The 14,576-nt window shown below is 44.2% G+C and overlaps 2 protein-coding genes across 2 annotated transcripts in view; both read left to right on the top strand.

The window, feature by feature from the left end:
• Positions 1–14,576, top strand: part of AGBL4 (ATP/GTP binding protein like 4) — a 2,274,308-nt gene that overhangs the window by 1,200,258 nt on the left and 1,059,474 nt on the right. The window lies entirely within an intron of this gene.
• Positions 1–14,576, top strand: part of BEND5 (BEN domain containing 5) — a 114,381-nt gene that overhangs the window by 538 nt on the left and 99,267 nt on the right. The gene's annotated exons all lie outside the window — the stretch shown is intronic.

The raw sequence follows: 14,576 nt of genomic DNA, 5'->3' as shown, positions 1-14,576 counted from the left end.
CAGGAGCAGTAATTGTGTGTGTGGGAATGCCCCTGTTAACCTCTGAGATGAAGCACAGCAGCAATTGCACGTGTGTGTGAGCAACCCTGCCTGTTGCCAGTTAATCAAATTCAGGCAGACCAGTTTTTGGGATTTGCTCTTCAGGAGATATTCTGGATGGACAAAAAAACCCAGAGTCTTGCTGGAAGGGGAGAGGGACAGGAGCAGTAATTGTGTGTGTGGGAATGCCCCTGTTAACCTCTGAGATGAAGCACAGCAGCAATTGCACGTGTGTGTGAGCAACCCTGCCTGTTGCCAGTTAATCAAATTCAGGCAGACCAGTTTTTGGGATTTGCTCTTCAGGAGATATTCTGGATGGACAAAAAAACCCAGAGTCTTGCTGGAAGGGGAGAGGGACAGGAGCAGTAATTGTGTGTGTGGGAATGCCCCTGTTAACCTCTGAGATGAAGCACAGCAGCAATTGCACGTGTGTGTGAGCAACCCTGCCTGTTGCCAGTTAATCAGATTCAGGCAGACCAGTTTTTTGGATTTGCTCTTCAGGAGATATTCTGGACAAAAAAAATAGCTCTTGCTGGAAGGGGAGAGGGACAGGAGCAGTAATTGTGTGTGTGTGTGGGAATGCCCCTGTTAACCTCTGAGATGAAGCACAGCAGCAATTGCACGTGTGTGTGAGCAACCCTGCCTGTTGCCAGTTAATCAAATTCAGGCAGACCAGTTTTTGGGATTTGCTCTTCAGGAGATATTCTGGATGGACAAAAAAACCCAGAGTCTTGCTGGAAGGGGAGAGGGACAGGAGCAGTAATTGTGTGTGTGGGAATGCCCCTGTTAACCTCTGAGATGAAGCACAGCAGCAATTGCACGTGTGTGTGAGCAACCCTGCCTGTTGCCAGTTAATCAAATTCAGGCAGACCAGTTTTTGGGATTTGCTCTTCAGGAGATATTCTGGATGGACAAAAAAACCCAGAGTCTTGCTGGAAGGGGAGAGGGACAGGAGCAGTAATTGTGTGTGTGGGAATGCCCCTGTTAACCTCTGAGATGAAGCACAGCAGCAATTGCACGTGTGTGTGAGCAACCCTGCCTGTTGCCAGTTAATCAGATTCAGGCAGACCAGTTTTTTGGATTTGCTCTTCAGGAGATATTCTGGACAAAAAAAATAGCTCTTGCTGGAAGGGGAGAGGGACAGGAGCAGTAATTGTGTGTGTGTGTGGGAATGCCCCTGTTAACCTCTGAGATGAAGCACAGCAGCAATTGCACGTGTGTGTGAGCAACCCTGCCTGTTGCCAGTTAATCAAATTCAGGCAGACCAGTTTTTGGGATTTGCTCTTCAGGAGATATTCTGGATGGACAAAAAAACCCAGAGTCTTGCTGGAAGGGGAGAGGGACAGGAGCAGTAATTGTGTGTGTGGGAATGCCCCTGTTAACCTCTGAGATGAAGCACAGCAGCAATTGCACGTGTGTGTGAGCAACCCTGCCTGTTGCCAGTTAATCAAATTCAGGCAGACCAGTTTTTGGGATTTGCTCTTCAGGAGATATTCTGGATGGACAAAAAAACCCAGAGTCTTGCTGGAAGGGGAGAGGGACAGGAGCAGTAATTGTGTGTGTGGGAATGCCCCTGTTAACCTCTGAGATGAAGCACAGCAGCAATTGCACGTGTGTGTGAGCAACCCTGCCTGTTGCCAGTTAATCAAATTCAGGCAGACCAGTTTTTTGCATTTGCTCTTCAGGAGATATTCTAGACAAAAAAAAATAGCTCTTGCTGGAAGACGAGAGGGACAGGAGCAGTAATTGTGTGTGTGTGGGAATGCCCCTGTTAACCTCTGAGATGAAGCACAGCAGCAATTGCACGTGTGTGTGAGCAACCCTGCCTGTTGCCAGTTAATCAAATTCAGGCAGACCAGTTTTTTGGGAAGGGTTTTTATTATTATTATTTTTAGGATTTGCTCTTCAGGAGATATTCTGGACAAAAAAAATAGCTGTTGCTGGAAGGGGAGGGGGACAGGAGCAGTAATTGTGTGTGTGGGAATGCCCCTGTTAACCTCTGAGATGAAGCACAGCAGCAATTGCACGTGTGTGTGAGCAACCCTGCCTGTTGCCAGTTAATCAAATTCTGTTCGGGGGGGGGGGGGGGGGGGGGAGACTGTTTGTGTTGTCTGTGACTAACTGATATTGCTAATGGCAAGTTTTCACAAAGGACAAGAAAGCCCTATAGATTAAACGGAAAAAAAAAGGAATGATCTGTGTTATACTACAATTATATATTCATTATAATAAGGCCGTGCCCTCTCGTTTTCAAGTTGCCTGAGGGATTTTGTATTAGTCACTGCTCATTGTCAAAGCAACAGCCCGCATAAGCGAATTTAGCTGTGGGGCAAACTGCGCTGGTATAAAGTGAGATTTACTGGTCGAGCAATGCAGACAGGGGGGTCAGCATGGTTGTTGACCACACACCCTATTAAAATGAAAGGTAATGTAGTAGTTATTGCCAATTCTGTGGCTGTATACCACCCCCCCCCCCCCCAAAAAAAAAAAAAGAGTTTTTGATGACTGCATAATTGGGAAACTTTGTGCCAAGTCCAGGGCAGGGTTGAAGGGTTGGTTGAGAGGAGTGAGGGTCTAGTGGCATCCTCCGCTTTCTTTCTAACCTGATCACCATGCCCTGGACAGCATTCTGCAATGGTCCCTGGTAGTCTTAGGGTCCCCTCCCCGATATAGAAAAAAATAATTTCTTGGAAGTTTAATGGTTCCCTTTCCATCCCCAGTCCAACCACGAAAAAACATTCTTGGTATCTAGCAGTACTGCTCCCCCCCCCCCCCCCGATCCAACGTTAAAAAAAATATATTCCCGATCCAACGTTAAAAAAAACATAATCGCAGGTGCTTAGTGGTGCCCCCCTCCCAGCCCAACCTATCGCAGACCCCTTAAATGAGACAGGAGTGATGCTATCTTCAAAAATGACAATGCCTGGCCCCATGGTGCTAGTGCTGGACAGACTTCTGTGGTCTGTGCCCTGAAAATGGCAGATACAAATCAAGGTAAGGTATACACAAAAAGTAGCACATATGAGTTTATCTTGTTGGGCAGGCTGGATGGACCATGCAGGTCTTTTTCTGCCGTCATCTACTATATTACTATGTAGTGCACCCTGGCAGGATGCACTGCCCAGTGGGACTCCCCCACCCCCATACCAGGTACTCTCAATGAGGCAGGAGCGATGCCCACTCTCCTGCCTTCTGCCACACCATCTTCAAAAGTAGCAGAACCCAGCTCTATTTGGTGCACCCTGGAATGCTTGGGGTAGAGTCAATCTGCTATGGAATTTGTAATGACCACATTACCATTCATTTTAATACAGTGTGCGGCCATGGTTTCTGTGCAAGTTAACATCGGCACTGAAACCCTTTCTGTGTTGCTCAGTCAGTAACTTTTAACTGTCTAGTTAGCCTTGTAGTAGCTTTTTGCATTGGCCCCTTAGTGGGCAAACGATCATACAGCTGCCATATTGAATAAAATGAAACTATACTGTTATCTGGTTTTCCAGATTGGGGAGAACTTTTAGCTTCCCTGAATAGAGGACTAGCAACCTGTCAGAGGAGGAGAGGAATGAACTACATGATTCAACTTTACACTGTCAGAGGAGGAAGGGGACTCATTGTTGTTTCCCTTCAACCCTCCAAATCTGAAGGGACATCATGGCCCTGTCTTTGGGAGAGAAAAAGAGGAGGCAAGGGTTCATAACGGTACTAGTGTGCAGTGGCTGAAAAACATGAGGAAATCGCTGACGTTCTTCATTAGGTATAATGAAGTAGGCTTGCTGGCCTTCTGTCTGAGGTGACGTCATCAACAGTGGCTCATAAAATACACCTATCACTCTATAGAAAACTGATCTGTGGTCTAATGTGGGGACTGGGTGGTTGAGGAGAATGGTCACAGCATTAAAAAAACTTTCAGCTGTAGACTCCAGTTCAGATTCCAGCCAAGGAGTGTGAAATAAGATGGCAGTTCATTCCACACAGTTTGTGGTGTTGACTTGCTAATATAGTCAGATAAATTTAACTCAAGAAGGGCGATATATTAAATCTATTAAACCATAAATCATACTGAAAGTTAAGCAGGAAAGAAAGAAATTGACCAAGGCCAGGCCCATAAAGTTGATAGAATCAAAATAGACTGGTAGAATCCCTCATTTTGGCTCAGGAAGGAATTTCTTCAATATTATAGAATTACCTACAGCTGCAGGAGTATTTTGCTGCCTTCCACTGAATTATCACATATACATTGCCCATCATCTTCTAATAGCTATTTCTCTTTGATAGACTTTTTGGGTTTTTTGTCAACCTGTTACCTAATTATATAAGCACATAAGCACCGCCACGCTGGGAAAAGACCCAAGGTCCATCAAGCCCAGCACTCCGTCTCCGTCAGCGGCCAATCCAGGCCCCAAGAACCTGGCAAAAACCCCAAATTTAATAATGATCAATGGACTTTTCCTTCAGGAATCTATCCAGATCCCCTTTAAACTCAGCAAGGCCAGCTGCCGTCACTACCTTCTCCGGCAATGAGTTCCAGATTCTAACTACACGCTGAGTAAAGAAAAACTTTCTCCGATTCGTTTTACCTACCACATTCTAATTTCATCTTGTGCCCCCTGACCGTTTCATGAAAAAGCTTTTAAACTGGGCCAAAGATAAGGTTCTCCTTTCATTCTTTCTTTAGGACCTACTTTTTCAAGTTACCTACAGAATTCCTCCTCCCCACCCCCACAATTTGAATGTGCTTCCGTTTCAAAACGACTGCCATGATCTCTAGTGGCAGCCTCATGGTACCCAAGGCTGCCGAAAGAGGTTGCAGCAGCCATTTTAAAGGGGAAGTTGTAGTGGGTATGAGTGAGTTGGCATCATTCTTGCCCCATTCTTCATTACATCACCAGGAATCGGGAAGGTGGGCCCAGGAGGAGGGGGCCCACAGGGTGAGGGGATGTGGAGGGGGGAGTCTGATGTTCCAGGAGGTGGGAGGGAGATGGGGGATTAAAAACGGGCAGTTTGTTGATGATCCGGAGATGGTGGGGAGGAAGATCAGAACACAGGTCGGTAACTGGAAATTATGTGGGAACCGGCACCCACATAACTAAGTGGGCATAGTTAGGACTGTTTTTTCGTGAGGTCCTGCATGCCCACTTAGCTGTGCAGGCACCAACGCTGAATATTGTCGGCACCTGCATAACTTCTGAGTATCGGTTTGAAGCGTTCTAACCCCCCTCTCCCCTGGAACATGTGCATAAGGTTTTGAAATATGTACAGCTTGTACTCATGTCCAGACCAAACCCAAAAGTGTCAGCACACACTTCTTGTTCTGTGCCTAAATATGAACCTTGCAAAAATTGTTTGCATTTGAAATTTTTAAGAGGCACATTTTAGGCACAGAAGGACAGTGTGCTTTCACTTTAATTTTTGTTTGGACATGCACACATTTGTTACTTTAAAATTTACATGGGCTTCCTTCCATCTGGAAAACAAGACAAAACTGGTACCTAAATGTGAAGATTGACAAGAAATCCTCAATGCAAAATCTTCCACGCAGTCCCGGACCTGGCAAAAAAAAAAATAGCATACATTTTAATACAACTTGTGGTTGTGTCTTCCCACACGAGCCAACACCTGTGCACAATTCCTTTCTACATCGTTCAGCATACACAACCTGTGTTCCTGCAGTTGCTTTCTGCATCAGGCCCCTCTGTGTCTGTATTCGTAGTGTAGTATGTAGGGGGGCAGACTCAAGAAAAATGTCAGGAAGTATTTTTTCACGGAGAGAGTAGTGGATGCTTGGAATGCCCTCACGCGGGAGGTGGTGGAAATGAAAACGGTAACGGAATTCAAACATGAGTGGGATAAGCATAAAGGAATCCTGTGCCGAAGGAATGGATCCTCAGGAGCTTAGTCAAGATCGGGAGGCGGGGCTGGTGGTTGGGAGGCGGGGATAGGGCTGGGCAGACTTATACGGTCTGTGCCAGAGCCGGTGGTGGGAAGCGGGACTGGTGGTTAGGAGACGGGGATAGTGCTGGGCAGACTTATACGGTCTGTGCCAGAGCCGGTGGTTGAGAGGCGGGGCTGGTGGTTGGGAGGTGGGGATAGTGCTGGGCAGACTTATACGGTCTGTGCCCTGAAGAGCATAGGTACAAATCAAAGTAGGGTATACACAAAAAGCAGCAAATATGAGTTATCTTGTTGGGCAGACTGGATGGACCATGCAGGTCTTTTTCTGCCGTCATCTACTATGTTACTATGTTCACAGTGTGCTAATGTTCATTGAGTTACACAGTTTGGTCACATGATTCCTCTTGCTTCCAAACTAATGGCTATTGTAGAACTTTCTAGGATGCTTAAGGACTCTTTTACTAAAGCTTAGCATACACCGAATGCTTAGAAGCCCATTTTAAACCTATGGGCTCTTAGCATTTAGCATGTGCTAAACTTTAGTAAAAGGACCCCTTACTGTGCTTGCCTTGCTGCAGCCTTACAGATCCCTACTTTTTTTTTTTGTCCACCAGAAATATTGCACATCAAATAGCATTTTTCTTCAGTGTTTTGAGTTTTGTTTTTTTATTTTTTGCCTTTTTATTTTGTGCTGTCAAAACCCTAAAAGTCCGTTTTTGTTTTGATACTTTCAATTTTTTTTCCTGTTTCTTGCTAAGCCACCTGCATCATTTTTTTTCCTCCCCTATCATGACAATGCTAAATAGTCAGGTCAGCTGATTTTTGAAGGCTTTGATTGTCTTTAATGAAAATTACTTACATTTTGATTTCTCTACCATGATAAATGTAAAGTCTGATAACATTGCCTTCATTCTTTTAGATTTTTTTACATTTTGTTAAAAAAAAAATTGAGAATTCATTTATGCTTACTAAGGTGCGTTAGCGTTTTTAACATGCCTTTAAAGTTAAGGCGCGTTAAACGCTAACGTACCTATACATTTCTATGGGCGCGTTAGCGTTTACGTGCGTCAACCATTAACGTACGTTAAAAATGGTAGCGCACCTTAGTAAACATAGTGTTACAGTAGGAATTTGTTCCCCTGATCTAGACAGAATACTGAACACTTTCAACATGAAAGAAAAATAACAGAAATATTTAAAAAGTAATTATAAGAAACCAGAAAGTATCGATTGCATAAGTCTTCACACCCTTTTATAGCAAATCCAAATTAGCTTCAGTTTCCAAAATAGTTTAACAAGCCCTGTAATAAGTTTGCTGCAAGGATTTTCAACCCAGTCCTCGGGATATGTCTAGCCAGTCAGGTTCTCAGGATACCCATAGTGAATATTCATGAGATAGATTTGCCTGCCCTACCTCCATTGTATGCAGATTTATCTCATGCATATTCATTATGGGTATCCTGAAAACTTGACGGCATCATTTTGCCTGTATAATTAACTATTTTATGCGAATGCTCATAATCCCCCGAAGCAGGTCATGAAGACTGAAACATCATTTTGCTGATTGTTGGCGTCAGGTGTCTTCAATTAGCTTTACTGCGCTGTTTCTACACTGCGTGAATAATCTGTAGTTAGATAAGTACATAAGTAATGCCATACTGGGAAAAGACCAAGGGTCCATCGAGCCCAGCATCCTGTCCACGACAGCGGCCAATCCAGGCCAAGGGCACCTGGCAAGCTTCCCAAACGTATAAACATTCTATACATGTTATTCCTGGAATTTTGGAGTTTTCCAAGTCCGTTTAGTAGCAGTCTATGGACTTGTCCTTTAGGAAACCGTCCAACCCCTTTTTAAACTCTGCTAAGCTAACCGCCTTCACCGCCTTCACCGCCTTTCTCCGGCAACGAATTCCAGAGTTTAATTACATGTTGGGTGAAGAAAAATTTTCTCCGATTTGTTTTAAATTTACTACACTGTAGTTTCATCGCATGCCCCCTAGTCCTAGTATTTTTGGAAAGCGTGAACAGACGCTTCACATCCACCTGTTCCACTCCACTCATTATTTTATATACCTCTATCATGTCTCCCCTCAGCCGTCTCTTCTCCAAGCTATGTAGCCCTAGCCTCCTTAGTCTTTCTTCATAGGGAAGTCGTCCCATCCCCGCTATCATTTTAGTCGCCCTTCGCTGCACCTTTTCCAATTCTACTATATCTTTCTTGAGATGCGGTGACCAGAATTGAACACAATACTCAAGGTGCGGTCGCACCATGGAGCGATACAACGGCATTATAACATCCTCACACCTGTTTTCCATACCTTTCCTGATAATACCCAACATTCTATTCGCTTTTTTAGCCGCAGCAGCACACTGAGCAGAAGGTTTCAGTGTGTTATCGACGACGACACCCAGATCCCTTTCTTGGTCCGTAACTCCTAACGTGGAACCTTGCATGACGTAGCTATAATTCGGGTTCTTTTTTCCCACATGCATCACCTTGCACTTGCTCACATTAAACATCATCTGCCATTTAGCCGCCCAGTCTCGTAAGGTCCTCTTGTAATTTTTCACAATACTGTCACGATTTAACGACTTTGAATAACTTTGTGTCATCAGCAAATTTAATTACCTCGCTAGTTACTCCCATCTCTAAATCATTTATAAATATATTAAAAAGCAGCGGTCCTAGCACGGACCCCTGAGGAACCCCACTAACTACCTTTCTCCATTGTGAATACTGCCCATTTACCCCAACTCTCTGTTTCCTATCCTTCAACCAGTTTTTAATCCACAATAGGACATTTCCTCCTATCCCATGACCCTCCAATTTCCTCTGTAGCCTTTCATGCGGTACCTTGTCAAACGCCTTTTGAAAATCCAGATACACAATATCAACCGACTCCCCTTTGTCCACATGTTTGTTCACTCCTTCAAAGAATTGAAGTAAATTGGTCAGGCAAGATTTCCCCACACAAAAGCCATGCTGACTTGGTCTCAGTAATCCATGTCCTCGGATGTGCTCTGTAATTTTGTTTTTGATAATAGCCTCTACCATTTTCCCCGGCACCGACGTCAGACTCACCGGTCTATAATTTCCCGGATCTCCCCTGGAGCCTTTTTTAAAAATGGGCGTTACATTGGCCACCCTCCAATCTTCCGGTACCACGCTCGATTTTAAGGATAAGTTGCATATCACTAGCAGTAGCTCCGCAAGCTCATTTTTCAATTCTATCAGTACTCTAGGATGAATACCATCCGGTCCAGGAGATTTGCTACTCTTCAGTTTGCCGAACTGCCCCATTACGTCCTCCAGGTTTACCGTGAAGTCAGTAAGTTTCTCCGACTCGTCCGCTTGAAATACCATTTCCGACACTGGTATCCCACCCAAATCTTCCTCAGTGAAGACCGAAGCAAAGAATTCATTCAGTCTCTCCACTACGTCTTTGTCTTCCTTGATCGCCCCTTTTACCCCTCGGTCATCCAGCGGCCCAACCGATTCTTTTGCCGGCTTCCTGCTTTTAATATACTGAAAAAAATTTTTACTATGTTTTTTTGCCTCTAATGCTATCTTTTTTTCATACTCCCTTTTGGCCTTCTTAATCTGCGCCTTGCATTTGCTTTGACACTCCTTATGTTGTTTCTTGTTATTTTCAGACGGTTCCTTCTTCCATTTTCTGAAGGCGTTTCTTTTAGCCCTAATAGCTTCCTTCACCTCACTTTTCAACCAGGCCGGGTGTCTTTTGGACTTCCGTCTTTCTTTTCTAATTCGCGGAATATGTATGGCCTGGGCCTCCAGGATGGTATTTTTGAACAGCGTCCACGCCTGTTGTACAGTTTTTACTCTCTCAGTTGCCCCCCTAAGTTTTTTTATTACCGTTCTTCTCATTTTTACATAGTCTCCTCTTTTAAAGTTAAACGCTAACGTATTTGACTTTCTGTGTACAGTTACTTCAAGGTTGATGTCAAAAGTGATCATATTATGGTCACTGTTATCAAGCGGCCCCAGTACCATAACGTCCCTCACCAGATCATGCGCTCCACTAAGGACCAAGTCTAGAATTTTTCCTTCTCTCGTCGGCTCCTGCACCAGTTGCTCCATAAAGCTGTCCTTGATTTCATCAAGGAATTGTATCTCTGTAGCGTGTCCCGATGTTATATTTACCCAGTCTATATTTGGATAATTGAAGTCACCCATTATTATCACATTGCCCATTTTGTTCGCGTCTCTGATTTCTTTTATCATTTCTGTGTCTACCTGCTCATCCTGGCGAGGTGGACGGTAGTACACTCCTATCACCATTTTTTTCTCCTTTTATACTGTACATGGAATTTCAACCCACAGTGATTCAAAGGTGTGATTTGTGTCCTGCTGAATTTGTAATCTGTCTGAGTCAAGGCTCTCTTTAATATACAATGCTACCCCTCCACCAGTCCGGTCTACCCTATCATTACGATATACTTTGTACCCCGGTATGACAGTGTCCCACTGGTTATCCTCCTTCCACCAGGTCTCAGTAATGCCTATTATATCCAATTTTTCATTTAGTGCAATATATTCCAACTCTCCCATCTTATTTCTTAGACTCCTAGCATTTGCATATAGACATTTCAGAGTATGTTTGTTGTTCTTATTTGCATGATGCTTAGTACCTGACACTATTGATTTGACATCTTTTGTCTGATCTTTAGTTGTATTTAAGGGCACCTGGCCTACCACGGTCTGTTGTGCAACCTCACTATCCAGAAACCCTATCTTCCCTGTTTGTGAGGTATCTTTGCAAGATACCTTTTCCCGAACCATGCGCTTTTGAGCGACTGTCGGCCTTCCCCCCATTTCTAGTTTAAAAGCTGCTCTATCTCCTTTTTAAATGCAGACGCCAGCAGCCTGGTCCCACCCTGGTTAAGGTGGAGCCCATCCTTTCGGAATAGGCTCCCCCTTCCCCAGAATGTTGCCCAATTCCTAACAAATCTAAAACCCTCCTCCCTGCACCATCGTCTCATCCACGCATTGAGACTCTGGAGCTCTGCCTGTCTCTTGGGCCCTGCACGTTGGTTTTGTATTTTTTTTATCTTTATGTGCATAACCGCTTGTTTTTGATATGTGAATTTTATTCAAAAATAAGTTAAATAATTTATGAAAGAAAAACATTTGGGGCAAATGATTGATGAAGCTCTAAGGAGCTTGGATCTGAGATAACTGGGCACTATAAGAGGTCCAATTAGCTCACCTATGTACCCATCTGATGCCTCTGTCTTTCTAGTATACTACATAAGAGAATACTAAAGACAGAATATAGTATGTTTGTTGTTAATTTACTAGTTGCCTTTGTTTCCACATTTTTACTACTCCTACATGTTGTTCAATAGGATCTCAAAAAGTAGCAAGATTACCTGGTATGAACAGTAGAGCTGTGGGAGGTGCAGGAGGAAGGGAAGAAAGGGGAGAAACTGGACACAAGGCGGGACAGGAACACAGAAGAGATGCTCGGCAAGGAAGGAGCACAGGGTAAGGGACACAGACAAGGAGATACTGAACAGAGCAAGATAAGAACACAGAGGTGAGATGCTGAATATGGGATTAAGTTAGGGACACTGAGAAGGCAGATGAACATAAGGGAAGGATAGAGGAAGGGAGATGCTGGACAGCACGGAAAAGGGATACAGAGGGAAGATGGATGGTGGCTGTAGTTAGAGAAGAAATGTCAAAAGGACAGGAGACTGGAAAAGAGTTTAGAAAAAAATAGAGAAAAGCAGAAAAGACACTGGGACCAAAGAAATGCTCAGACAACAAAGCTAGAAAAAAGTTTTTTTGGGGGTTTTTTTTTCTGAATTTATTAATTGTAATATGTCAGCTTTGGGAAATGTGCATTTCTGGTATGTTGCATTTCATTTTCTGTTTTGATTACTAGGAGAAGATTTCTATATATGTCTTTGCTTTTTGCATGAAGGGGTTCCCCCTCTCCCACTGATCCCAACTACCTTGGGAGAGATTCTGTTATGGGGGTTCCATATTAAATTTTCAGTCCTGGGCCCTTTCACTCCTTGTTCAGAACCTTCTACTAAATTCTGGGTTCTGAAAGAGCAGTTCGTCCTGGCGCTTTCAGATGACATCACCCACTTGTGTACCTTATCAATTCTGTAGTATACAGAAAATAACTGTTACATGTAAGTAGCAATGCTAAAACTTTTCGTCCAGCAGTATTCTTAAAAACTGCTGATTTTGTTCATTTTGTTATGCTTGAGGTTAGTTATAGTGTTTCGCCTCAAAGCACATTTAAAAATCTGCATCTCGCTTTTGGAACTTCTGGTTTAAATCCTTCACATCCTAAAGTGCTAATTCGTTTTACAAAATGTGCAGTCTTGTTAAAGTTTGACATGACAGTTAACACATTTCTATGGAGTCAATTTAAATTGGGAGAATTTCTGTTTCATTTCAGCTTCTTTCTTTCTTCCTGCCTTCTGGTCCCCTATGGTCTTTTTTTTTCCAGCCTATGGCCTTGAGCAGTAATGTGGCCATTCGCCTATAACAGAAAGATTGCTGTCTGCATCCAAATGAATTGCATTCATCTGTGTAATGCATTTCTAATGAGTGCTGCACTCCTCATTAAACTGTGATTTACCTTTGTCGCCCATTTCTGCGCTGTCAACACTAACTATTCAGAGGTCCTGCAGAGAGGCTAATTTGAGAAAATAAAAGTCAATGTGAGAAAGTACACAGGACTGCATTCTGAAACCAGATACATCAGTCAGCCTTAACCCCCAGACTTTTTGCTTGCTGTACTACTCAGGATCACAAATAATAGGTATTTCCATTATGTTGTTTCCCCACTATTCTAGAAACTGAGGGATAGTTGTGTCCGTCAACTAGCAGATGGAAATAGAGAACTGAAAACTGAGCTGAGACATACCTGTCTTGGCATCCAGTCTGGCTTCTCAGTATTTTCTACCTCCAGCAGATGGATGAACACACTTTTCAGCCTCTGGTTCTGAGTGATTTGCTTCTAGTCCAGTTGGTCAGCTGGTGCCCAGTTTAGCTTTGCAGGTGGCTTGAGTCTGCAGAGTCATATCTGGAGGTCTTCAGATCACTGTCTGTGGTGCCCTACAAATTTACTTTTTCCCTTCCTTCACCTCTGCCCTGTTTCCTGTGGAGCTCTTCTTTTCCAGCAGAACAACCTTAAAAAAAAAAAAAAAAGGAAAAAGAAATAAGTTTGCTGGAGAGCATGGGACAGTCTTGAGCCATTCTCATCTGTGGTAAGATTTGTGGAGACTGTGAGCTTGGGGGGAGCAGCCGGCAGTGGTAGGTCTGACTAAAGTTTGACTCAGAACCACTTGGAGGGCTGCAAATTCTGCTTGGTGTAGGGGAAAGATCCTAACTCCTCACCGCTTGGGTCACATTGTGCTAACACTGGTTACAGTCGGGGTAAATAGTGACTCCCACAGAGGCAGTTAAGCAGAGTTCCCACTGTGGGGCCCACCAGCTGGTGTCGGGGCACTGCAGTACGTGCAAGCCTAGAATCCTGCAGGACATGAAGGAAATGGTCAGTGGCAGCACAGCATCCAAATATGCCGGGGTATTCAGGCTCTCCGGCAAGGCTGGTGCGCAGTTTGATGCAGGAGAGCCTGGGAATGTAAGCCATATTGTCGGGGCTGACTGGCAGTGAGGAGCAGTCTCTTGCTGATCACATGTGGAGCAGAGCCACCACTTTACAGCCTCAGGGCCTGACAGAGCAGAGCATTCAGCTGAATTGGGATCTTTGTTTTCTCTGAAGTTTATATTGCTTTTATACCAGCCCTATTTACTGAAGCAGGGACAGTCAGAATTGTGCAAGGTGCTTCAGTTTCTTGTCCCGCTGCCCCTCCGACCCTTAAGAGATCTCATTTAGACCTCCAGGAGTGGGCAGATACGTCTATCTCTGCTTTCCCTCCTTATGTGATGTGACTCGGTCTAGTCAGAGGAGCCATCATTGAAGGAACTGTTAGAGGAGTGAGAGTTTCTTCCTGAGGAGGTGAATGATCTGAAAGTACTGAGGTAGTTTCATAAAGAGGAGTTCGGTACTGTTATTTCTGAGGCACTGGTGGTGCTTTCCATTAAGGAACCTTCTGCTTTGGTGTCAGGAGTTCCATCTTCGTTGATCAAGAGGGGGCTTAGAGATCCTTCTAATGCCTTCCCAATGTATCCAGGCATTCAGGACTTGATTGCAGCAGAATGGGTCATGGAAGAGCCATGACTTGCTTCTACCCGTTAGTTCTGGAGGAGAAAGATTAATTGCACTTTCCAAGGGTGGGCTGCCTGGTTACAGTGGTGAGTAAGAAGATGACCTTGCCGGTGGAAAAGACCTACAGGATAGGAAGCTGGAAGGCTCGCTGAAATAAGCCTTTGACTTGACCTCTTTGGGCCTTCAAGCGACTGTGTGCAGCTCATTCGTGGCAAGGGCATGCCTGAAGTGGCATCAGCAATTGGCAACAAAAGACGGACACCCAGCTGGAAATGGACTTTGCCTATTGGTGGATGCTATTTATGTCATCTTACAGGTTAAGGTCCGCATTGTGTGTTTGGCTGTTATAGTATGTTGGCAACTCCGGCTGCGGCACTGGGAAACAGATGCAGTATCAAAGTCACATGTAGTTAAAATTAGTTCAACAGT

This window comes from Microcaecilia unicolor, chromosome 6 (genome assembly GCF_901765095.1).
Source record: "Microcaecilia unicolor chromosome 6, aMicUni1.1, whole genome shotgun sequence".
Lineage (NCBI taxonomy): Eukaryota > Metazoa > Chordata > Amphibia > Gymnophiona > Siphonopidae > Microcaecilia > Microcaecilia unicolor.
Note: the sequence above shows the minus strand (reverse complement) of the source record. Positions and strands in the feature narration are given on the sequence as shown.